The sequence below is a fragment of the Cnephaeus nilssonii genome (assembly GCF_951640355.1).
Source record: "Cnephaeus nilssonii genome assembly, chromosome: 20".
NCBI lineage: Eukaryota > Metazoa > Chordata > Mammalia > Chiroptera > Vespertilionidae > Cnephaeus > Cnephaeus nilssonii.
The window spans coordinates 28,007,050-28,033,122 of record NC_137091.1 but is presented as its reverse complement, the minus strand read 5'-3'; the positions used below and the strand labels follow the sequence as shown (position 1 = coordinate 28,033,122).

The window sequence follows — 26,073 nt, the reverse complement described above, 5'->3', positions numbered from 1 at the left end:
AAAAAGGAGTTCATGTGAACTACAGCTTCTTTTATGTAACCACTAGAGGACCGGTGCACAAAATTCATAAACTTGGGGTGGGGGGTCCCCCAGCCTGGCCTGTGCCCTCTCACAGTGCGGGAGCCCTGCAATCAATTGCCCCAAAGAGGTAGGCCGGAGCTGTGAGCCCCACCTCCACACGGAGCCGTGGGACTCCCAGGTCTCGCTGCGTGGAGCCGTGGGACCCATCTCTGCACCGCGCATGCAGCATCAGGCCCCCGCCCACATGTGTGTGCACGCAACCCCACCTACCCGCGTGTGCCTGCTGCACACACAGCTTCCTAGTGATCGCTCATTGCGGCATGAGGGCGTGACGACCACATAAGCTTTTATTAATAGGACTAGAGGCCTGGTGCACAAAATTCGTGCATGGGATGTGTGTCCCTCAGCCCAGCCTGCACCCTCTCCAGTCTGGGACCCCTCGAGAGATGTCCGACTGCCCATTTAGGCCCGATCCAAATAGGATCGAGCCTAAACGGGCAGTCGGATATCCCTCTCACAATCCAGGACTGCTGGCTCCCAACTGCTTGCCTGCCTGCCTTCCTGATTGCCCCTAACTGCTTCTGCCTGCCAGCCTGATCACTCCCTAACCACTCCCCTGCCAGCCTGATTGATGCCTAACTGCTCCCCTGCCATCCTAATTGCCCCTAACTGCCTTCCCCTGCAGGCCTGGTCACCCCTAACTGCCCTCCCCTGAAAGCCTGGTCACCCCTAACTGCTTTCCCCTGCAGGCCTGGTCACCCCTAACTGCCCTCCCCTGAAGGCCTGGTCCCCCCCAACTGCCCTCCCCTGCAGGCCTGGTCACCCCCAACTGCTTTCCTCTGCAGGCCTGGATCCCAACTGCCCTTCCCTGCAGGCCTGGTCGCCCTCAACTTTCCTCCTCTGCCAGCCTGGTCACCCTTAACTGCCTTCCCCTGCAGGCTTGATCGCCCCCAACTGCCCTCCCTTGCAGGCCTGGTCCCTCCCAACTGCCCTCCTCTGCTGGCCATCTTGTGGCGGCCATCTTGTGTCCACATGGGGGCAGCCATCTTTGACCAAATGGGGGCAGCCATCTTGTGTGTTGGAGTGATAGTCAATTTGCATATTACTCTTTTATAAGATAGGATTCCCGTTGTCTATAGTTCTGAGGGCTTTCTAAGTTTCACTTCCTCCCCGGGGTTCACGGATGTCCTGAAACTGTAAACGCATGGCATATGTACACATGATTGTTCTGTATTCATGAAATCTCAAGGCGGCACATGGCTTCACAACAAATAAGAACCATGGGTGAGGAGTGTTCTGAGCAGCTTGTACATCCCAGCCATGATATCTGCCTGGGATGAGTTGAGTTGTCCTTTTCCCCCTGGGGCCTTCCTCCTTCGGGGAACCACAGTACAGATGGGTGACCTGCCTTCAATTCTAAGGTGGCTTCATCCATGTGATATGGTGGTAATATCTGTCTTCCTTCCAAACACTGTTTGCAGGCAGCCTTACAGTGTAAAAAGGAAACCCAGGACTGCACATGTGCATTTAGCTCTTTCTAAAGGGCTCATTACTGGGGCCATGAGCTTGTGGCTTTACCCGCTGCCCTCTGCCTCCTTCACAGACAGCCTCAGAAACCCCGTTCTTCACACACTGTGAACAGTGTGGGGTAGCACTCCTGAGATCGTGGGTTTGGACCTCCTATTTGCTCCTTAAGTGCTGTGATCGCAGGCCCGGGTTTCTCATCCATAAGGTGGGGATACCTCTATCTACTATGTGGACTTGTCATGGGAATTAAATGAGAAAGCAGATGTCAGCATGCATATGAGATGCACCATACAAGTTAGTTTCTTTCCCTTCTATATGATTTCCTTGCATGATCACACCATGCACTAACTTGTATATTTATTTGAGCACCTACTATGTGTGAAACACCGTGACAGGTACCAACAATACAAAGGGATAAAAATGGAATCTGCAGTACCTTAGGCTACTTGATATATCACATTTAAGAGTAGCTAAGTGCCAGAGGAATTGTCAACGTGTCTCCATATTTTATTTACAAATGTACTCAGTCAGGTATTTGTTGAGCACTTGTTGTGTGCTAGGCCCTCTGTCTCTGCAGCCATGGGGCTCTCAGGCCAGTGCTGGGAGGCAGCATTCAATCAGGCAATGGTCATACAAACAAGGTTCCTTCAGCTGCTGGTAAATGCCATGGAGACAATGCAGCAGGAGTTGTAGCAGAATGCAGCCCAGTGGGATGCTTATTTAGGAGGGGTAACCAGAAAAGACTTCTCCAAGTAAGTGATATTTGAGGTGAGAATGGAATAGAAGGGCTCAGCTCACAGAGATCAGTTTTAGGCTAAAGGAGCACCTGGGTGAAGCTCCTGAAGTTGGAGTGTGCTCGGCACCTCTCAACAGTAGAAAGAGCTGGGTGTGTCCGGAGGATGCTAAAGGAGACAGGGTGCGAGTCCCCACTGCTATGACTGGATCAGCAAGAACCAAGTGACCATTAGATGGGGAGAGAAAAAGCCAGCATGCACAGGAATGCATTTCCATACTGTGTATCTGGGAAGACTTGGAGCATTAATAGATGAAATAGATTGGACCATCAGTGGCTGCTCCAATCCTGATGCTTCAATGCCTGTAGCTCATTATCATTGTGATTTGTTGACTGAACTGGGCAGTAGTTGGTGGGTACTGAATACTATCACTGAGTTCCACAAGAAAACAGACTAAATGTTGGCAGTAAACTGCCAATGACTTGGTTGCTTGAGTGAGATTAAGTAAGTTGAACTCTTATTGTAACACTCTTCAAAAAAGTTCAATGAAGGATAAAAAAAAAAGAATTTCTAAGAGCAGTATATATAAATGGGGCATATTTAAAAGCAACTCACAAAGACATAATAGAAGAAAGAGAGAAGGTCCTATGACTGCAGTGTATAGCGAGAGTTTGTAAAAGACCCTCATGCAAAATGGGGGCGTTTGTGTTGCATTCAGCATACTGCTTTTTCTCTCCTTTCTCAAAGACCACTAGCCAATAACCCTTATCCTGCTAAACACAGAGATTAGTCTGGCATTATCTTGGTCTGTAGATTGTGGTCAGACACTCGGAAATGCAACATGAATTTTCATATTTGGTTCATTTTCTAACATTTCGGAAGATGGAAGGAAATGGCAGTATGAGAGAGAAAAGGGCTGGGAAGCAAAAAAGCTTTTCTTTTTCAAGAGTAGAAAAGAACACAAATAAATACCCACGCCACACTTGGAAGTAGCTTTGATTCTGTGAATAATTTGGATGACAGTGAACTTTGTCTACTTAGAAACCCATGAAAGACACAGATGCTGAATTCCATTAACAACTTGGCATCTCGGTGCTTCACTTGGGCTGATAAAACCACATGTTCTACATGGGTTGCACTCATAATCTTATTACCTGTTAACAGGATTTGTGCTTGGAACTCTGAGGGACCCCTTCACCAACTCACTCACATGCCCAATGTCAAATGCTTTTTGATAACAATTGGTTCAGACAGAACATAAGCCCCACTAACCTGCTTAAGGAGGCTTTAAATATTGTCCAGAAACATTTCTCAGCTCATAGTTCAGAAATTCCGTATTAACACGGATAAGCAAGCAGACCCAAGTCAGGATTTAAAAGAAGCCAGTTAAATAACCCGGAATTGGTGATATTCCAAGAGTCAAATCCCTTCTGTCTTGTTGAGAAATGGCATGACACAGGTTGTACCACTCAAGAACCTACTTCTGGGGAAAAGATGAATGACTTGGTGGTCACAGTCTACATAATCCAGGAGGGAGTTACACTGCGTGAGAGACACTATTTTCAAGAAGGAAATGGGCTAAGGAAATGTATGTTGGTAATTTAGTCATTGTGAAGCATAAGCTGGGGGTAGATGAGTGGGTGGATCAAGATCGATAGTGAAACTCAGGCAGTGTTTACTGAGATCTGCTCACATCACCCAGGTGCTTCTGGGGAAGGGTGAACTGAATGCATCCCAACCTGGGCTTTTTACATCCTTGTCACAACCTTCCGAGGGCAGCCCTTAATCGGTCACTGATGGGAAGTGGTCTATAAACTGCCCAGCTCCCATGTCTCTCTCTGAAGCCTTTTATATATTTTTTTGGCAGTCTTTTCTATGTTTCCTGGTGGGATTTTCTCCACTCTCATGGAAGTAACTGGCTGGATAATCACCAGTTATTGGCTGCCTTTTCTTCCTTGTCTTATTCCCACACTTTCTAATGGTATTTTCTGCAAAAAACAAATTCTGTTGAAAACTTCTGCCTCTCTTCTAGAGAAAACAAAAATAAGATTCCCTTCACCCACTCACCCGCCCTGACTCACCCATGCCCCTTAAAGCATCAATCACCCATTTTTCCTAGCAAAAACAGCTGGATTAAGTAAAGAAGACTTGTGCTCCTAACTCTGGCTTAGCATTTGCATTCCTCTTTTTCCTTAGCCCAGTTCCACGCTTCCTGTTGCCCGATAGCTCTTTTCACTAGAAATATACCAGAGACATGAATTATATACACATAAGGCGGCATGCGCAGCCACCACCCACTGCTAGGTTTGCTTGCATTAACTAAACATTAACTTGATCAAGTTCCTTTTCAAATGACAACTGCTGCATTCTTTCTGCTTCTACTAAAGTTACTTTAGTGTATGGTTTGTATGTATGTGTATCTAGGGTTCTCACAGTTTTTTAAAAAATAATTTATAATATATATATATTATTTCATATATTATTTCAGAGAGTAAGGAAAAGGGAGGAAGGGGACGAGGGTGGGGGGGAGGAGATAGAGAGAATTATTAATGGTGAGAGAGAATCACTGATCAGCTACCTCCAGCACACCCCCTATTGGGGATAGAGCCCGCAACCCTGGCATGTACCCTGATAGGGACTCAAACTGTGACCTCCTGCTTCACTGAGCTACACTCACCCAACAAGTTTCTCACAGTTTTGACAATGGAAAATATAGAATTCTTTGTTGTTTAGATGACTTATTAGTCTAACAATGACCACAGGGTAAGTTATAGTCACATGTCTCATGAACAAATTGTCTATATGTTAGAAGAACAATGCCAAGTGCATAGTTAGTGGCAAATAAGGACTCTGAAAATTGTCCCAAATTTGGCCAACTCTTTTGGTGCCTTGTTGCTGGGAAGAGAAATGGTCTCTCTATTAAGATGCCAGCGGGATGGTGCTACTCATGGGAGAAGACCCAAGGAATCCCTAGGAATGTTGCTGGAAGAGGGCTTAGGAAAATGGAAAAACTCCAAAGAAATCAAGAAGCAAATAGAAACTTTGCCCTTATAAAATGCCAGGCATAGCAATTATGCATCTGTGAGTCAATTATGCATTTGTAAGTCAATTACAAAACAGAAAACAGATGAGTTTAAGACTGAATGTATAATGCTGGAAAGGGCTTCAATTTGGGAGAACAATAATTTTAAGAAATGGTTTTAGGTCAAATGAGAAGGGAAAGCTTCCAAAATGCCTCCTGGGAATTAAATTAAAAACGAGTAAACTAATTTTATTTGCGGCTTAAATAAAACTCCCCTGAACTGCTTAATGGGCACCTACCTCCTTTTGGTACATTTGAGAGAAAATACAATTTGCAATTATAGGCTAAGGAGATTAATGAATCACTACTTCTTCTTCTTCTTTGTTTTTTTTTTTTTTTTTTTTTTGAGAACCAGTGAATAGAAGACATTTTTTTTTTTTCTGAATTAGAGTCACAGTAAGCTAGCTAGAAGAGGTGAGCAGAGCTCCTCCCTTAACCAATATAGCAGCCTGTACATTTCCTTACATTCAGGAGCCAAATAATTTATCTTTATATAAAGAGTTGTCTAGCACAGTGCCTGACACAGAGTAGGAGCCTACTAAACGTGTAAAATGAGTAAACCTACAGCAATGTTTCAGCTTGCTTACTTAAATAAATGGGCAGAGGAAGGGCAGAGATGGAGGCAGCAACTCTGTTCTCTCTGCCTGAGGCTTGCAGGGCACACATATCATTTGCTAACAAACCCACATGCACTTGAGTTCCATGAAGATGCGGTGTTTGTCTGCTTTGTTCAGTGCAGAATTCCTGCTCTTAGGGCAGCCTGGCACATAGTAGGTGCTCACAATGATCTGTTGAGTAAACATGGTAAAAGCGATGGAAAGTGCTTTGAAGGTCAAGACCAATTTTAGAAATTCAACTTTTATGAGGAGTTTGATTCATATATTTTATTAATTTACTTTTTATAAAGCAATTACTGTCCTGTAATAGTCATTTAATAGTTTTAACAATAGGAACTTATTAATAATGTGCCAGACACTTCATATACATGATCTCTTTTCAAATTTATAACAATCTATTGAGGTAGATTCTGTTATCTTCATTTTACAGATAAGAAAATGAAGGTTTAGGAGAATGACTTGATAAAGTGTCCTCAGACAGAAAAAAAAGGCAAAGCTGGGGCTATATCTTAATCCAGGGTGCTCCTCTCTACCTCCCGAGCTGAGTCTGAACAAGAACTTGGGCACAGGTGGTTTATTTGCAGGGTGGACTCAAGAAGCGGGGTGAGGGAGCAGAAAGAGATAAGGGAGGAGAAATGCCTATAGAGAAGTGTTACTGAGCTGCATTGCACTGGGGGAAAGGGGCTCGTCCCTGGTCAGCTCTGAGGAAGCAGGTAGAGTGCATCTCAGGATCGCCTTTCCAAGGACAGGGCTGGACATTGATCCACTAACCCTCTCCCCACTTGTTGGCAGCTACCTCTGAGGACATAAAAACCCCTGACTCTGGGCTGCCCTGTGTTGGTATGCAATTCTCTTGGCTTTGGAAAAACACTAAGTGGAAAGATGCTGGTGAGGGAGGGGTGCCCACCACAGCTGCAGCTGAGCTCCAAGCAGGCTGAAGGCTTCAGCAGGAAGACACCAATGCTGCTTGCTCTAACTTTATCTGTGTCATTTTAATATATATATTATTGATTTCAGAGAGGAAAGGAGTGGGAGAGAGAGAGAATCATTGATCAGCCTGCAACCGGCATGTGCCTTGACCAGGAATCAAACTATGACTTCCTGGTTCATAGGTCGATGCTCAACCACTGAGCCACACCGGTAGGGCCTGCGTCCTTTTTTAGTTTTAACTAAGCAGCTATGTTTCCTCCTGCTGGGAGGGAAGCCAAGAGCAACACAATGTGATGTCAAGCACAGCGTCTGCCTCCAAGGTACTTATAAACCTAATTTAGAGAAAGGCATGTGCCTGTGAAAAATTAGGCAACAACAATGTTATCTCTGATAAGGGTTTAATTTCCAAAATTTATAGGGAACTCATACAACTTAATGAAAGGAAGAGAAACAACAAAAGCAAAGAATGGGAAAAGGACCTAAAGAGGACATACAGAAGGCCAAGAGACATATGAAAACATGCTCAAAGTCACTAATCATTCGAGAGATGCAAATCAAAACAGCAATGAGGTATCATCTCACACCTGTCAGAATGGCTATCATCAACAAATCAACAAACGACAAGTGCTGGCGAGGATGCGGAAAAAAAGGAACCCTGGTGCACTACTGGTGGGAATGCAGACTGGTGCAGCCACCGTGGAGAACAGTATGGAGTTTCCTCAAAAAATTAAAAACAGAACTCCCATTTAACCCAGTGATACCACTTTTAAGGAAAAAAAGATGTAAAATTGTATGTTATATGTTTTTTCTAGGAATATATCCCAAGAAACTAGAAACACGAATCAGAAAGGATATATGCACCCCTATGTTCATAGCAGCAAAATTTACAATAGCTAAGATTTGGAAACAGCCTAAGTGCCCATCAACAAACAAATGGATTAAAAAACTGTGGTACATCTACACAATGGAATATTACGCTGCTATAAAAAAGAAGGAACTCTTACCATTTGCAACAGCATGGATGGGTCTGGAGAGCATTACACTAAGTGAAATAAGCCAATTGGAGAAAGATAAATACCACATGTTCTCACTCATTTGTGGAATATAGTGAACAACATAAACTGATGAACAAAAATAGATCCAGAGAGAGAGAGAAGCATCCAACTGACTGTCAAACCTCAGAGGAAGGCAGGGGAAGGGGGGTAAGAGATCAACCAAAGGACTTGTTTGTATGCATATAAGCATTACCAATGGACACAGTCACTAGTGGGTGAGGGCATTTGCTGGGGGTTGGGAGTGAACCGAGAGAAGTCAATGGAGGAAAAAATAGTAATTTTGTAATAGCTATGTATGGGCCAGGGGGGTACTTGAAATATTAGGGGTACTACTCTGTAAAGTGTATGCTTGTCTAACCACTATGTTGTGCACCTGAAACTAATACAGAATAATATTAAATGTGAACTATAATGGAAAAAAAGATGTAAAATTGTATGTTATGTTTTTCATCATCATAATAAAAATAAATAAATAAATGAATATAAAGAAAAAGAAAAAATAGGCAACAAGATATTCTTAGTAAGGAACTACTGAGTACATACAGTATGGCCCTTATGCAAATGAAAATGAATATTTGTTAGAGTCTTAGTTTCCTAGGGCTGCTGTAACAAATGACCACAAACGCAGTGAGACAAGGTTTTCTCTCACAGTTCTGGAGGTCAGAGTCTGAAATGGGTCAGCTGGGCTGCCTTCTTTTCCGGAGGCTCCAGGGAGAATCTGTTTTGCCTTTTCCAGCCTTGGAGGCTGCCCACACTCTTTGGCACGTGGTCCCCTCCCTGTATTTTCACAGCCATAGCACAGCACCTGCTCTCCTCCTGGCCACCTGCACCCTGCTTTTGAGGATCCTTGTGATTAAATGGGGGCAACCACAATAATCTCTCTAAATCAAGATCCTCGATCACATTTCCAAAGTCCCTTCTCTCATCTAAGGTAACTTCTTTGTAGGTTTAAGGGATTAGGATGTGCACATCTCTGCAGGGCTGGGGTAGGGGGCGTTAACCAGGCTACACAGCTAGTGTATTCCTATACTGTCTTTTTTTTTTTTCTGAAAGAATACAGTGTTTTAGGAGGGAGGGATGGAGAGTTTAGAAGAGGAAGGGAGACTTTTACTTCCTGTATTGTGTTGTCACCCCCTGCCTCCTTTTCATTTTTATTGTGGGCATCTATTCTTTTTCTTTTGCTAAAAAAAGTTAACTGGTTTTTCTGGACCCGGAGAATGTGAGCTGCTTTGTTTTCTGCTTTTGCCATTTCCGTATTATAAAAACAACAACTAACCAGTGTTTTTAAAAATTATGGTTCACCTGTTTAGCATAGATAGCAAGATGCTGTGAGAGGAGGTAGCGGGAATCAGACACTGAGCCTGAGGAACGGGAAGCTGACTCAGACACTGTTTGCTTCACCAGGAGGCTTCCACTTCACCGCATTCTAGGGGATCACAGCATTGCCCTCCTTTCCCTGCCCAATAGGGATTGTGGGGGAGCAGGGGGTAGTAAGCACATGTGCAATAGAAGTCAAATGGCACAGGGGGAGATGCTTGACCATAGAGGCCTGTCAGTCTAACCTGGGAGAGGGATGACTGGCTAGGGGGTGGACCCATAGGAAGCCGGTGAAAGCTTGGGAAGTTGATTGGTTATTTTGGAAAAGCTCCTGGTTCTTACTGAGCCCAAAATAATATAAACCCAGCTTAGCAATGAAGTTCTCCCATGACCCACGTTTGCCCCATGTGTATGCTCTCTCACTCACACGAGAACACACACATCATGCAAGTCTAGCAGCTGAGTGGACCCGCAACAGACCATGCAGGCTCCAAAGGACTAAGCTTTAATATAAAACAGGAACTCTGGACACTGGCCTTTGTTTTGGCCTTGCTGAAGACACAGTTGGGCTTTTTCCATGGCAGGACAGATGGATAAGGGACACTGGAAACCCAGGGATCTATTTCCTCCCAAGTAAACCTTGTACACCACAATCTCCCATGTGTGGTTCTTGGAATGCTCTCCTCATGATCACATGAAAGAACACGATTTCCATCAGCAACAAGACCATAAAATGAACTATCACATAAGTGGCCATTAAAGGGAATGAGGAAGATCCATACACAGTGCCCATGAGAACATGTTGGTGAAAAAGTAGAATGTAGGATCTACCAGTAGAGAAAGCCCATTATCAGAAAAACACCGCAGAAAGGATACACATGCTTGCTTCCAAACAAACATTTCTGGGAAGAACAATACATAGTGGCTGCCTAGGGAGGGTACTGAGGAGGATTTGGGCATGATTTTTCACTATATACTCCTACAAAATATTTTACATGTATGTGTAAAATATTATTACATACATACATGTATGTATATGTGTAAATATATGTACCTATATATAGGCACTAGAGGCCTGGTGCACGAATCCGTGGTCCATTGGCCAGGCCTGCACCCTCTCACAATCTGGGACCCCTCGGGGGATGTTGAACTGCCAGTTTTGGCCTGATCCTTGCAGGCCAGGCTGAGGGACCCCGCTGATGCATGAATCCATGCACCAGGATGGTTTCAGCCTGATCCCCACAGGCCAGGCTGAGGGACCCCACCGGTGCACAAATCCATGCACCAGGCCTCTAGTATGCATATAAGATCTTTGGTTAATCTCTTCCTGCCTTCCCCACTTCCCTCTGAGATTCATCAATCTGTTTCATGTTTCCATGCCTGTGTGTTGAGCGTCTGCCCCCTGGTGGTCAGTGAGCATCATAGCTACCAGTCGAATGGTCGCTTAGGCTTTTATATATATAGATATGTATTTTAATCATGCCCATGTATATTATGCTACAATAGAAAATAGCAGTACTAAATGATGCATTCAGCACTAAAAGAGCTTGAACAACTTTATCAAGCTCTTTTACTGGCCCAGGCCCTGTGTTAACTAAGCATTTCACATGGATCACATAATCCTTAAGTCCTGTGAAGTTATTTACCCTGGTTGATAAGGATACTGAGACAAGGATATAATGACATTGTTATAAGAATAATGAATGAATGGATAGATGGATGGATGGATGGATTAATGTTTTAGGGGAAGTAAGAAATAAGGTCAGGCAGGTAGCACAGGCCAGGGTGAAAGCCAGGACGAGAAGTTTGGAAACCCATTGCTATAATCAGTGGAGGAATCTATTAGCTTTTAGTGAGCAGAACCAGAGATGCCAAAAGTTCTGAAATTTGGAGAACAGTAACCCCAACAAAAGATTATCTCATTTTGTGCTTAAGTTTTAGGATCCCATACAGTGTTCAAGTAGGTAAAAAGTTCTTTATAATTCTGTACATAAATAAGAGATTTTTTGGTGTGATTTTAACCTGCCTTGAACATGTTAGCTTTATCTAATGCCCATCTTTGCCTCTGCACTTCCCTTCCCAGTATCTCTTCTATAGAATGGCTTCTGAGTCATCGCACCTACTCTAAATCCAAGCCGATGCATTAAAAGTAGGTGCAAACATTTGACTTCAGCATTTTCTTCCAGTGTAGTTATACCTGAACATTTACATTTAAAAAAAGATTATTTTATCATAAATTACTCTGCTTTTATTTCTCCTTTATATTGAAGTCATGGCATAATATTGAGAGTTGTTTTCAAATGTGTAGGTAGTAACATTATCTGTGGATCTCATTTTGGGGGAGGAAAGGGGCATTTTAATGCTCTTCACCAAGGGATGCAGAGTCAGATGCCTCTGGGGGCCACGCAGGCCTATGTGAGGTGGCCTGTGAATGATACAGTAGGTGGCAGCCTGCCCAACCCACTCAAAGGTATCCAAGTTTACATTCTGCTTAAAGGCCCCAGGGAAACACAAACATGACTGCTGCCTTCTCCCAGCCCAAGGACTTCCATGTTCGGACCTCCGTTCAAGAAAGTGGTGAATCATTGAGAACCAGGGGTTGTCCAGCACAATTCCTGCTTTGCTAATCTGTCCCGAACAAGCATTTTTTCTTCAAAGCACTAAACTCATATAGCACACCTCAGCTTTTTATTCTCTTAAGACATATTATTTCATTATACCAAACTGGGGCTAAACTGTACTGTTAGCAATTGTGTTGATGTGGTTGCTAGGTAACCAATTTGCCCCTTAGGTTTTAGAAGCAGCTGAGGGTGCTAAATATCACATAATAAATCAGGGTGTAAAGGGAGTTCAGACATGCTTTAAGAAGCACTGTCCTCCAGAAGGGCAGATTGTAATTGGTTATTGATGAGATTAAAAAATTAGGATCCAAGTTCAATTTAAAAATGTGGATACACAAACAAGGAGAAGGGGACTTACAATGCCCAAGTGTAAAGGGAATGGTGTAGAAAAGAAATTATAGTTTCGTTACTTGAATTAGGTAATACACCTTAATTCAAAGAAGACTAAAACCCAAATTGCTTGCTAATAATGATAATGATAATGATAATGATAATGATAATGATAGATGTAACTTTTGACCTCCTGCTGGCTTCATATGTGCCTGGCACAATGCTGGTACTTGACTTACATCCTATCATCTAAGTGGTACCAATCTACAGGGAAGACATTATAACTATTTTATAAATGAGAAAAACACAGTGCAGGACTCAACCTGGGTTCGCTAAACACAAATCACACCAATCTGACCATCCTTTCTGGAGAGGGTTACTAGGTGAGGTGTATTTTAATTTCAGCATAAGGAATTGGTTTGCGCTATTTCTGTGGATTGGTACATATGATTTGGAAAATAAAATCTGATGGATTTGAGGTGGCCTGGATAATTCTGTCCCCATGGGTGGTGCAAAGACATTAGTGGGAGCTCTCCTGAGGGAGGGTCACTGTCCCCTGCCCTGCTCCATAACTCGTCAATATTGGTGAGGATGAGCTTGTGTAAGCACAGAGTTGAGAGAGGCAGAACCTCTGGTCAATAAGGGGGCGCTCTGGGAACCAGACAGTTCAGCTGGGTGAATAATAGTAATAATTGTCATCATAATCATCAAGAAGGAGAAACAGGATAGTTTATACAACTTGAATCAGTTAAAAGTAACCTTTGGGATGACAGAAAATAAAAAATTTGATCACTAATCCCTGTGTATACTATGAGGAAAGGGAATGAGAGGAAAGATATAACAATACCTACATTCAGGGATCTCTCTCTCTCTCTCTCTCTCTCTCTCTCTCTCTCTCTCTCTCTCTCCTTTGGTGGTCATTGCAGTTGCAGGACTCCTTGTCAAGACCTCAAGCTCTGGGGTCACACTGAGTTCAGATTTAGCTCTGATACTTACTAGTGTATCCCTGGAAAAGTTGTGAGGATTAAATAAGATTTGTGTCAAGCATTTTCATAATGTAGGGGAGAATGGGTGTGCTCGGGAAACAATAGTGATTGCTATAATCATTAGTCATAGAAATAATACTAATAGACTGATTTGCAGGACCAAAGCTTAAAATAATTGCCATACGATTGAGAGAATCTTAAGCGAAAACTACAAGTCATTCTAAGCAACATGGACAATTTGTGGGCCAAATGGAAATACATAGATTTATAGGACTCAATTCACACAATTCAATTCACCATCCCGTGTTTGTCTCTATTTATCCTATGTTTTCAGGGACCTACTGGAGCCTCAGTGTGGTGAAGGATCAAAGGATGGATAACAGAGGAATGAATGGTTTGCACATCTTAAAAGCACTGAGAGGACCCAGGTTTCCAAGTGGCGTTAGTTTAGGAGGCTCCATTCAGGTGGAGAATGTCATTCAGATAATTTATATCATAACTGGTGTCCTAGAGTTGGGCCAGCTGGGACCCCTCCCAACCCACAGGCTACCTTTCAAGAAATGAAAACCTGCCTAAGAACACAAACTTCCTGCGTCTGAATGCCAGAAACCCAAACACTTGATCTCCAACATCTGTGTTCACTGTGAGCCAATTTACAACGAGAAGCAAAAGGGCAGCCACGCACATTCCTGGATCGATTCCTTTAAAAGTCACTCCTTTTGTGGCTATCAAGGAGTCCAAAGATGCCCTCTAAATTTTCTCAGTGATCTATTAAATCCTTCCCAAAGAAACCTCATGAGTTATCTAGGCCTGATGGTGCCCTTCCCTCTGATTACTTGTAGGAACTCAAGGCAAGCATTACAAAGGACTGACTGAGAAAACAGATGTTACCATGAGTTGGGTACATTTCCATTTGTTTGTTCCGTCTTATGATGGCTATGTATTTAAATGCCTATTAGGTGCCAGGCTGGGTACAAGGATCTAAGACTGAGGACAAACTGACAGAGTCCCTGCCATTCTGGAGCCCAGCATCTAGTGAAAGTGGCATAACGTTAATTAATTTCACCCCAAAAAAGTAGCGCTGGGAAGCAAAGGATAGTGCTTACATGGAGGCATAAAAAGAGAATCTCATCTAGACTGTTAATAGAAGGTGCACTTGAAATAAAAAGGGTAAGTAGACAGGGGCTGCAGGTGGAGGTAGGAGGGGCTAGAGGGTGCAGCACAGTTATTAACTAGGGTGCTAATGTCTTTTCAACACATAATTGATAATCAGACCATTGGCTACAGTGGTTTATAAGGATGTTCCAGTTAACTGTTGTTGCATAACGAATTACCATACAGCTTAGAGGCGAAAAACAAGAACTATTATTTTATTATCTCCCAGGATCTAGGTAGGGTATCTGTGGGTCAGAAATCCAAGAAGGGCTTGGTGGGCTGGGTGGCTCTGTGTTCTGGCTGGGGTCTCTCTCGATTGCAGTCAGAGATGACTGCAGCTGGGACAGTGGGGTGGGGACTGGCTGGCAAGGCATTTCTCTTTTCATATGCCTCAGGGTCTATCCACGAGGTTGTTCTCTGTAGGTTAGTTTGGGCTTCTTCAAAGGTGGTGTCAGGATGGTACGACTCGGAAAGTAAGAATCCCAGGCAGCAAAGTGTAAGCTGCGTGGCCTTTTATGGCTTTGCCTTAGAAGTCACCTCTGCTGCACTCTATTCGTTACAAGTGAGTCCCTGTTTACAATGTTCCGGTGTCTCAATGAAAGGCGTGTAAAGGTCAGGTTGAAGACCACGTGCTATGGGAGATATCCTGGTCACCCTTGAAAAAGCAATTTGATACAGGGGAGAAGCCAAATTAACATAGTTGGACTAGAATTTTTTGTAAGAACTATCTTCAATACCCAGACTTTCATGAATTAACTTTATATTTCTCCTCCACCTCATCATTATAGAAATAATACATTTCAAAACACTTGACAGTTTACAAAGTGATTTTAATTAATCATCATAATGAGCCTGCTAATTATTAGGACAAAATATTATTGCCTATATGGTTTAGACAAGGAAACTAAGACCCACTGTTTATAGCTGAAAAGGGAACACACTCAGGATCTGAATCCAGAATTAATTTTCTTTCTTCAGAATCATGCCATGGCAATGAAAAATCTGAGTTTTCAGTCTGATGGTCTTTGTATTCTTTATAGGATACAAAGCATTTGAACAGTCTATGGCTTTGAATATTAGCTGCATCATTTATATGAGAATATGAAAAGCCATTGTTTTAAGTAGCATCCATTACAGACTGAATATAAAGACTATTTCCAAATTGCTTTCAACATTTTTTGTCCTATCTTCTACAAATAATTAAGGGTTAGTAACTTAGAAATTAATTCTCATGGTATAGCTATGCATCTGGCTTAATGGATGCCATAAATCAATCCCAAGAGATACAATCTATTTTAAGAATGCTGCAGAAAAGGTCCTATTTCAAAGAAGGCATTGTATTATTTCTCTCTTCAGAGTAGCAGCCCAGCCCTCAGATTGAAACATCTGAGCAACATTCAGCATCAATTAGGAACGTGTTAGAAATGCAAAAATGCAAATTCTCAAGACTCATTGCAGGCCTGAGGGTTGAATGGTGGCTCCATAAATGATAGGCCCAGATCCTAGTTCCTAGAATCTGTGAATGTGACCTTATTTGGAAAAAGGGTGCTTGCTGATGTAATCAAGTTAAGGATGTCAAGATGAGATCATCCAGGATTATCAAGGTAGGCCCTAAATCCAATGTCAAATGTCTTTACAAGAAAAAAGAAAAGGGAGATTTGAGACAGAAGAGAAGGCCATGTGAAGATTGAGGCAGACATGAAAGTAATGCAGCCATAAGCCAAGGAAACCCTGGAGCCAATAGACCTGGAAGAGGCAGAAAGGATTCTCCTCTGGAGCCTTTGGAGGAAGCTTGTCTCTGCCAACACATTGCTTTTGGATCTTTGGCCTTCAGAATTATTAGAGAATAAATCTGTATTGTTTTAAGCCACCAACTTTGTGGTGATAGGTTAAGTATTCCCTAAGAAATTAATATCTACTGAGTAAGAAACCTGGGGAGTGGGCCAAGCCATTGGTATTTTCACAAGCCCTCCTGGGTCAAGGTGGAGAGCCACTGAGCAATTGACTAAACAGCTCTATGTATGACTAAATATGTGCCCATTGTTCCAACAGGGCAGCAGAAGCCTTCTTGGACCTGCAAATAGACCAGGTGTGGCCATCAAACATCTGGAGTAAGACTGGAGTCTGAGCAGAGAAGTGAATTGCCACAGGTGAGGTCGCTAAAGCTTTTTCTCTTGGGGATTTCCTCATTCACAACAGATGTTGCTTTTGCTCTGTATAGGGACAGAGCAATATGCCAGGCACTACAGTGTAAGTAGGTATAAGACTGGATTCTTGCCACCAAGAGTTTGGTGAACACATTGGAGAAACAGGACAAGTAGCTACAAAGATAAAAGTTGCATCCTTAGCTTCACATGAGCATGATGTCTTCAAAACACTATTCAGAGCTTACCAAATAAGCAACTCTTGAAGCTACATGTGTATCTAACTGAATTCCTCCTAATCACTGGGGTGGTATTCAATCAGCACTGGCATGCTCTCTGTCTAAAATACAAGATGTTCCCAAATGAATAATGCATCCCATGCTTGTGCTCCTTACAGATTAGTTTGCATATCAAGAATAGCTAGACTTTCTAAAAGTCACTTCAGAGCAGAAGAATGCTCACTTGTGGGTACGCTTTCTAATGTCTCTTCAAATGAGAGCATTTGAGGGTAACTCGAGAGAAATCAAAACACGTCACAGACTGAGCAAGAACACACACTGGCTGGTGGGAAATGGCCCATGACTTTGACGGAAGGGTTGAGCTTCTTGGCTGGTTTAAATTTAGCACAAGGAAGACGGGGCTGTCTCTTCTTCATCTTCTTCTTTTTTTAAGTTAATGACAATTTTATTGGTTTATAGTTCATTATTTCTATATATAAGGGTCAAAGGAGAGAGTTTTATCATCTAAGCGAATTGGGGCTGTTACCACAAGCGAATTGATTATCCTAAACAAACAGGGTTATCTGGTTAGTGCCTGATATTAAACCAAAAATTTTGACCAAGACACCCCTGGAGCAGCCAACATCTAAGGCAATTTTATTTGCAACACGGAGGCAACTTGAGCCCTAGTTTATGATCTCTTTGCAATTGGAGACTCCAACCCCATTCTTCCCCAAGTGGGCCTGCCTCATAAACCCATTCCCTAGATTCAGGTTATATATTACCTAAAACTCAAGGCTGGATTCAATTAATTTATTTACCGCGTGATTCTACTCTTAATTCTTTTCATATTTTCCCTCTTTCTTAGGGACACAGTTCTTTCTGTGTCATTCTAATGGTAGTGGTCTCTTACCATCACTGCCACTCTTCTTCAGGTTACTATTCTGTGATCGGAATGACTGGTCAGCCCTCCCAATCTAGGCCTTCTCAACCCAGACCTACTCAACCCAAGTCATCAGGAACCAGTGCTTCACAGGCTAAGGCATCCTACTCGAGCAGGGCCCAAGAGGGGAGGGAAGCATTGAAGTGCTTATTCCAGAGACCTATGAAATGTATCCTTTATCCAGGCCATTCCGATCACAGAATAGTAACCAGATTGTATCTCTTCTTAATCAAAGTGACAGATATATTGCTGTGACCTTCAATGTCCTTTGGGGACACATAACTTACTGAGAGAGGTATGCCCTGGGAGGAAGGAGGGGTTGCCCCTGACCACGGAGGAGACGCGCTAGGGGATCTGATCAGGAAATCATGGACAAATGGCAGGCATGAGGCGGGCACAATAACACAGCGTCAAGGCTGCAGGCTTTGGAGCCAAGGCTGCTTGGATCCCAGTAGCTGTGTGACCCTGGGCAAGTGACCGCCTTACAGAGGCTCAGTTTCCTCAGTAATACTGAGGGACAGCAGTAGGAGCTACCTTAAAATATTGTTATGAAGATTAAAAAGCTAAAACATAGAAAGTGCTAATAACAAAGCCTGGCAATATAATGCTTATTATTTCTTCTCTTTTAGCCTTTCCTCCTCCTCCAACTTCTTCTCCTTTCCTCCCCCCACTTCTTATCATCACCATTATCACGCCACTTCATAGCCCTTGCAGTCCCAGGGTTTAAATCTGATCCTCTTTTTTCAATTGCTGTGTGACCTTAGAAAAGCCATTAACCTCAAGAACCTCACCTGTAAGTGGCTATCCTACCTCTTACCTTGCTGGGAGGTGAGGATTAGAGAGAACTCACTCTCCTAAAGATTCCAAGACAGGGCTTAATCCTTCAGAGACATTAAATAAAATGTGTCACCATAATTCAAAGTGAAATCATTATGACCCAAAATAGAGGAGAAGAGTTTTAAAGGTAGGGGATCAGCAAAACAGAGGAAGGAGGGACGTAGGCTCCCTCCCATAGCTCTTGGAAATGACTAGAGGGAATATGTGGCAGATGAAGACATTAACTCACTTATTTACTTGATAACTGGTCATTGAATTTCACATTCCAGGTACTATGCAATAATCCTATTACATCAGAAATGAATTATCTCATTTAACAATCAGGAAACTGTTGTTCAAAGGGGTGAAACAAATTCATCTCTATTAATTATTAATATATCATTAATTAATTGTTAATTAGTTTCCCATGTGGAAACTAATTAGAATTCAGGTTCCAGCTGACCTCAACTTTTAACCACTACATGGTGCCTACCATACGTTCACTAACGCTTGCAGCCAGCTATTACTACTGACTTTTCTACCGTCTTTGAACAGTGACTGGCTGAAGGAAAATTCTGTAAGGACAATCTACCTCACCCTTCAGTGTGGGAGAGCTAGGCAGAAGGTCTTTCAGAAGAATAAATCATCACATCTCATACCCTAGGATTTCAGAGCATCAAGTTTTGTATAGCTGTTGCTGCTGGCAAGAGAAGCCACTTCCACTTTGAAAGGCGGTAACTTCTAACCATCTAACCTTCCAGGTATCATTAGTGGAGGGGACAGGTGGTCACTGGCAACAGAATCTTCTTGGATTTTAGCCAACTGTTAGGAGTCACAAGCATTGGATCTTCCTTGACTTTTCTCTCTCTTTCACGCCATATATACAATTCATCAGCAAACCTGTCAGCTCTCCCTTCCAAATAGATGCAGAATCTACCATCACTTAGCACTTCCATGCTCCCACCCTAGCCCAGTTTGGCTGTATCACTGAAATAGCCTCCTCCCTGGTTGTCTTGTTTATGTTCTCCTCTACTTTAGTCTCTTTTCCAGACACCAGCCAGGGAAGTCCTACAAAATTAAAGTCGGATCATGTCAGTCTTCTGCTCAAACTCTTGATAGCTCACCTTTCCATGTGAGTAAAAGCTGGGCTCCTTACAATGCCTACATGGATGGATATGATCTGCTCCCTCTGCTTCTTCCAAACTCACCTCCTGCTCCCCTCTCACTTTTCCCTTTAGTCTATCCACATTGACTCTTTATAGTCCCTCCAACATGCCAGATGTAGCCCTGCCTCAGGGCCATTGCACATGCCACTTCCTCAGTCTGGAAGGCTCTTCCTTCAGCTATAAACGTTACTTACTTACTGCCACCTTTTTCAGGCTGTGCTCAAATGTTATTTTCTCAGCTGAGCCTTCCCTGCCCACTCTATGAAAATCGTAACAGTGCCAAACTCACCCCAGTACTGTCCTTGTCATGTTTGTTTTTCTCTATGGTTCTCATCACCTAATATACTCCACACATTCTTTTTCACCTTGTTTGTTTGTTTCCCTCTACTAGAGGGAGACATATATTCTATGAGGTCAGAAGCTTGGCATTAAGTGTTTAATGAATGAATGAATGAATGAATGAATGAATGAGCTTAGCCTGGTTCCCTGACATCAGTAGTGATGCCACTGCCATTGCTTATATCATTGGGACCCCTTCCACACAAAAATTTGAGCAAGGGAGTACTGGTTTTGCAGCCACCCTAGTTCCCAGCAGATATGTGTTCTAGTAAGCATGAACTTTGTTTCTGGGTCACTGGGCTCTGGCAGCAGGCTAACAGAAATTCTGGGCTGGATTCTCATGCCATATCCAGAAAAAGAATGCTTTCAGTTCACTCCTGAGCCAGCCATTCATCATCGTAAACAAGCATGTAGACTTGGAAAAATCCCTCAGCAGCCACTGCATGTTCCCCTCCTGAGCCAAGAATAATAGTCCCATGAGAACACTTCCTTTCCCAGACCATAAAGTCAGTGCAGAGCCAAATGCCCCTGCACACCCAAAGGTGGCATTTCCACGGGCACCTCTTGGCAGCAATTTAGCATCAGTCCCCCAGCTCTTGACATGGTCTCAGGAAATGCCACCTGGTATATCCTTGGGGACATGCTAGCAGGACATCTGTGACACTGATTTTGCTTTAAATAGTCTATTTTTTCTAGTAGTAAACTTTGTCTGACTCTTGAAAGTGCTGCTAGCAAGTCTGAGTCCCAGGCCCGGGCACTCACACGCAGGCCACCAAGCCTCTCTCTACCCAGCCCCCCTCAACCTATTCACACTCCCTCCTCTGTCCTGAACCAGGTTCCCTCCACTCTCAGGGCCAGCTCAGGACCCCTCTTCTCAGAGCTGCTCCCACCTACATGAGCTTTTCCTTTTCCTGTTTCCTACACAATTGAAATACGGCACCAAATATGAGCGTGCAATTGCAGAAGCTCTTGCATTGTTATTCCTTCACGTGTGCTGCCTGTTTTTGAACTAGACTGTAGTCTCGGTGTCTTTTGTTGTCTTATACCTCAACGTAGGGCTTGGTCTGGGGAAGCTGTGGTCCCAGAGAAGGGTCCAGAGCCATTCAGTAAGAACTGCCAAGCAATGCCAGAGCACGCGTCTAAGCAAGGTAGGACATTCTTTGATGTTCTTGCTGCGAGTTCTCATGGTAAAACAGCTTCAGAACTCTGTCAGGGGAGCCATTACTATGACAACTGAAGCTCCAGAATTGAATTCAGTTCTCTAAAATCTATGAAATAGCATTCAGAATCTTGGCTCATTGCTTATAAGCTCTTATCTACTCATGGTTATTTAATGAACAATAATAATATGTAAGTTAAAATAATAACTAACATTCACTTAATACTTATAATTCCTTAAGCTCTGTGCTAAGTATCCCTTGATATTGGAACTACTTTAACTTCCTCTGTGTGCCCATTTGTAGATGAGACAATTGAGGTTTGCAGAGTCAAGCAGCTATTGGGCAGTGGAGTCAGGGTAGGAACTCAGGCCACTGTAGTCATTCAGAGAAGACAACTGGAGCAATATGCTTAGAGTGGTGTTCTGAAAGTGCACAGGGGTGTTTTTCAGTTCTCACAATAATTGGGAGTGTTACTGCTATTTTGTGGGAGGTGGCAATGGATGCCAGATAGTATGGTGCGTGGTGGTCTTGTAGCCTAGAGAAATGTTCCACACAAATTCAGAATGACCCCATGGACATTTTGGGTGAGAAAAAATAACTCTCATCCTATCTAATAAAGAGAGAATATGCTAATTGACCATCCCGCCCTCACAAAGATGGTGGTGCCCACAGCCACAAGATGGCAGTGCCCAATCCCCTTTGGCCCCACCGGGGCAGCAATAGTGCAGCATGGCTGGGCCCGCCCCCAGGCAGGTCCAGCCATTCTGCACGCCTGCCTCTGGAGTCCCCCAGTCCCCTCAGCCCCCCAGCTGCCCAGGGCCGGCCTAAGGCACAGGCAAGCCTCAGATGGCTGCTGCCCAGCTGACGCCTGAGGCACAGGTAAGCCTTGGATGGAGGCTGCCCAGCTGTCCAGGGCCACCCGAGGCTCAGGTAACCGGGGCCAGCTGAGGCTTGTGCTGCTGGCAGTGGCAGCAGCAGAGGTCTGATGGGGGTATCACCTTTCCCTGATCGCTGGGTCGCCTCCCACCCCTGAGAGCTCCTGGACTGTGAGAGGGGCCAGGCCTGGCTGAGGGCCCCCCCTACTCCAGTGCATGCATTTTCATGCACCGGGCCTCCAATCTATTTATAATGATCTGAGTCTAGAACTTAACTCAATTTTATATTTAAACCCCAAATACTTTTGTTCAGCTGAATTTACTCTGCGTTTCATCAGAATGAAGCCACCATATCTGTTTTGTTTTGTTTATTTGTTTGTTTGATTGATTGATTCAGAACCTACCAGTCCTGGAAAAAGCACTTAACTGATGTTATCGCTGTTATTTGAGTGACTAGCACAAGACAGATCTGTGTGGATGTGCAATTCTAGCTGATGCGTCCATGGCAATCCTGTGTAAGGACACATTCGCCTTGGACAACTTCATTGTATCTTCCAGGGTGGTTGTGCCTGAGCATTTATATATTAACCTAGACATTCTATTGTAAATATTTTTTTCCTTTATATTATACTTGGGGCTTTTAAAAAAAATGTGTGTAAGTTAAATGTGTGTCTGACTGTTGCAGAGGGGTACTACAGGATGTCTTAGAAGGTGTTTATTAGCCTCTCCAAGGCACCAGGTGGAGAGGTGGGTTGGAGGCAGCAGAGGCCACTCTGGCCTGGGTGGGTTTGCATTCGCACACCCACAGGCAGATACTATTATATGGTTTGAATCAGGAACAAAATCTTCTGAAAACTAAGAAGGAAAGCCTAGAATAGGAGCTAGCAGGCTAAGCCAGGTCAGCTCCAGGGGTCAGCGCCTGGGGTCAGCTCTAGAGATCAGCTCCAGTAGATTTCATGGTGCTTGCTCAGTAGCAGGAGGTGAGAGCAGATGCCCTGGTTGGAGGCTCCTCCACTCCTGCTTCAGCTACCCCTGCGAGGAGCCATGTGTGCCGAGGTCTGGTCAGACCTGGAGAACAAGGAGCATCACCTGTGCTCTGGAACTCCAACCGCCAGCACACAGAGCCGGAGCCAGGGCAACTGACAGGGAGGTGTCAGCACAGGCACCGTGAGTGTGCTCTTGTTCCCTGGTTTTATGACATAAGAGAAGGCAACTGGATACTAGGACAGCTTGGCCAGGATGCTCCCTGAAACAGAGAATGAGCCATTGAGGTGGCCTCTGGGCTGAGCTTGCTGAAGGGCAGAGTTGAAGAGAACACAGGCCACACCTTCACTCCTGACACTGCAGTCCCTGCTGGCCCTAGAAGGACAGTGTGGCTGGCAGAGCAAAGAGGAGCGTTGCTAGGGTGGACCCCCATCATTGCTTCGCTCAGTGTTTTTGCTGTGATGGCCTGATGTTTGTTTCCCAAAAGCTCATAGCTTAAAGGCTTAACCCCCAAAGATACAGAATTTGGAGGTGTGGCCTTATGGAGGTCATTAGGATTGGATGAGGCCATAAGGGTGGGGCCCCAGAATGGGACTGATATCCTTACGAGGATAAAAGAGGCATGGGCCCTCTCTTTGCCCTGAGAGGACACAGGAAGAAGGTGGCCATCTACAGGCCAAGAGTGCACTCATCAGACACCAAATCTGCTGGCGCCTTGATCTCGCATGTCAGGCCTCCAGAGCAGTGGGAAACAAATGTCTGTTGTTTAAGCCCCCAGTCTATGGCATCTTGCTATAGAGCCCAACCTGAGACAGGTGCCATGCAATTGTGAGGCAAGAAAGAAGCCCTGGCAGGAAGAAAATGCAGAGGAAACCTATATAAGGAATGAAGATGCCCATGGATCATGAGACCTTGTTGATCTTGCTGCCGTCATCAAGTGTTCTTTTGGTACCACTTTGGAAAATCAGGAGTAAACCTGGCCTTTTAACAGTTTTATCCAGCTCTGAGGGGTGAGCCAGTGGTGTGAGCTCCTTGAGAGGGAAGCTCACCTGCACTAAGAAGAAACAGAAAAAGAGGCCGATCCATCTATGTGCACATACTTACTTGCCTGAAATCTACAAGGACACACACTAAGGTGTTGGCTGCAGCGATCTCTGGGTGAATGACCACAGTGATTTTGTTATTTTTGCTTATCTGACTTTTCTCAATTTCCACAATGCACATCATAATAACATTTTCCTATAATTAAAAACATAAAAAGCAATCCAGGTGATTCTGATGGATGCCCAAGTTTGAGAACCAGCTCCTTGAACAGGGTTTTCTTAATCCCCCAGGCATTCGAATCAATGGAGATGACCAGATCTCCAGGTGTGGCTGTCGGGGAGAGGAGGGTGAAATTAATAGGACTTTCAATCAGGAGTTCTATTAAGTCCGTAATATGTGTACCAGGGGAATGATAATTCCTAATCACATCTCAAAATACACGTTACCTTTAAGCAAATTAAAGATCTTTGTGGATGCTATCATGGAAAAACAAAATATTTATCATGGAAATGGGACACCAGCCCAACTGTACGGGGCCTTGGCCGAAACCATGCATGGGCTGCCTTTCTGGCGTGTATGTAGATTTGGGATAGGCAGGGATTTGGTGCACTTGATTCTCACCCTGAGACACTGCCCGCTGGCCCTCCGGGGAGGGCAGAAGGCTGCTCCTAACCCTTGTACTTCTGAGGCCACAGACTTCATAATGCATCTTTCTAGGCTGTATGAGGGGACTTAGGCAGTGGTGAGTGCATTTTGAGTTTCTCAGCTTCAAACCCAGTGCCTGGAGACTTTCTGGAGAGCTGCAGGTTTCTTGTACCCTTACTCAGTCACACTTGTCTGCTTGCTTGAGTCAGAACACACAGAGAGGGAATCTTGCTGGGAAAATTACAAGCATAGCAGAGGCTTTAAAAGTGTCTCAGCTGCAAGCCTCAGATAGAGGCTCCTTCCAGCAAAGATGACAGAAGAAGGATAAGCAAAAAGCCATACTAGGATCCTGTTAGTCAAAGCATCAGAGAGAAACTCCAGATCTTCATGTCATAGGACCCCTATTGGTGTCTGCTCCTGATTTCAATGTGGGGAGAGGGGAGGGGTTCCACACCCTCCAACAAGCAACTGCTGGAGATTTCAATTCAATTCTGACATCATCTACCTGGAAACAGAATCAGATTCCACTTAACCCCCTCCAATTCAGGATGCCAATTGCAAGTCCTGGTTGTCACCTGTGCTTCTGACTGACTGCTATAAATCAGAGGTGCCCTCGGCATGCTCCTTGAGTTTGATTAGTTTGTCAGAACAGCCCCTGGAACCCAGAGAAACATTCTACTTAACACATCACAGCTTATTGTAGAAGTGTAACCACGTAGAAACCTCATTTCTTTAATAAGACCTTTTTTCCTTTTGATTCCAACTGACCTCATCCAGCACCCTGACTCGCTCACCTCCTTCTCCCTGGAATGTCCACTCCTCTAATCATTAAGCTCTCAGGACAACTTGGGTCTATTGGCCACAGAGACCAAGTTTCAGTCAAACTAGAGATAACATCTGGGCCTCCACTGTATGTCAGCTCCACACCCAGAAGAGTAGATGACCCCACCAACCTCACCCTTGGGGAGACCAGGGCTGCCATCAGGACCAGATGCAATCATCAACTATCCCCTACCCTGGTGCTGACCAATCCATAGAAACCACAACTCCAAGTCCACCATGATGGATGATCTCCCCCCTATATAACCTATCCCCTAGAAGCCACTGGGGAGCCAGGTCTTTGAGCACAACTCTCCTGTGACTCTGAATTAGGCACCATTTTTCTTAAAAACAAACCTTTACGTTGTTGGCTGCAAACTCTTGCTTATGTTTGATTGGGCTTTGATGCTTGCAGGCAAACAGACCCTTTTAGTCCAGAAACAAAAGGATGTAACTCAGACACAGCCCAATGGAAGACACACACAGGGCAAGGCTAGGGAAAGGCCCGAGCTTCCATGCCTTCTCGGAGGGAACCACACACAGCA

The 26,073-nt window shown here is 44.1% G+C and overlaps 1 protein-coding gene and 1 long non-coding RNA gene across 3 annotated transcripts in view; one reads left to right on the top strand and one right to left on the bottom strand.

Annotated features, from left to right (window-relative positions):
- CDH13 (cadherin 13) overlaps positions 1-26,073 on the bottom strand; it is a gene marked incomplete at its 3' end in the record, with an annotated part of 1,039,464 nt that overhangs the window by 320,884 nt on the left and 692,507 nt on the right. The gene's annotated exons all lie outside the window — the stretch shown is intronic.
- Positions 21,006-26,073, top strand: part of LOC307092706 — a 71,073-nt gene continuing 66,005 nt past the window's right edge. The window contains exon 1 of the long non-coding RNA XR_013812875.1: positions 21,006-21,149. This is a non-coding gene — a long non-coding RNA (uncharacterized lncRNA). The remainder of the gene's footprint in view (positions 21,150-26,073) is intronic.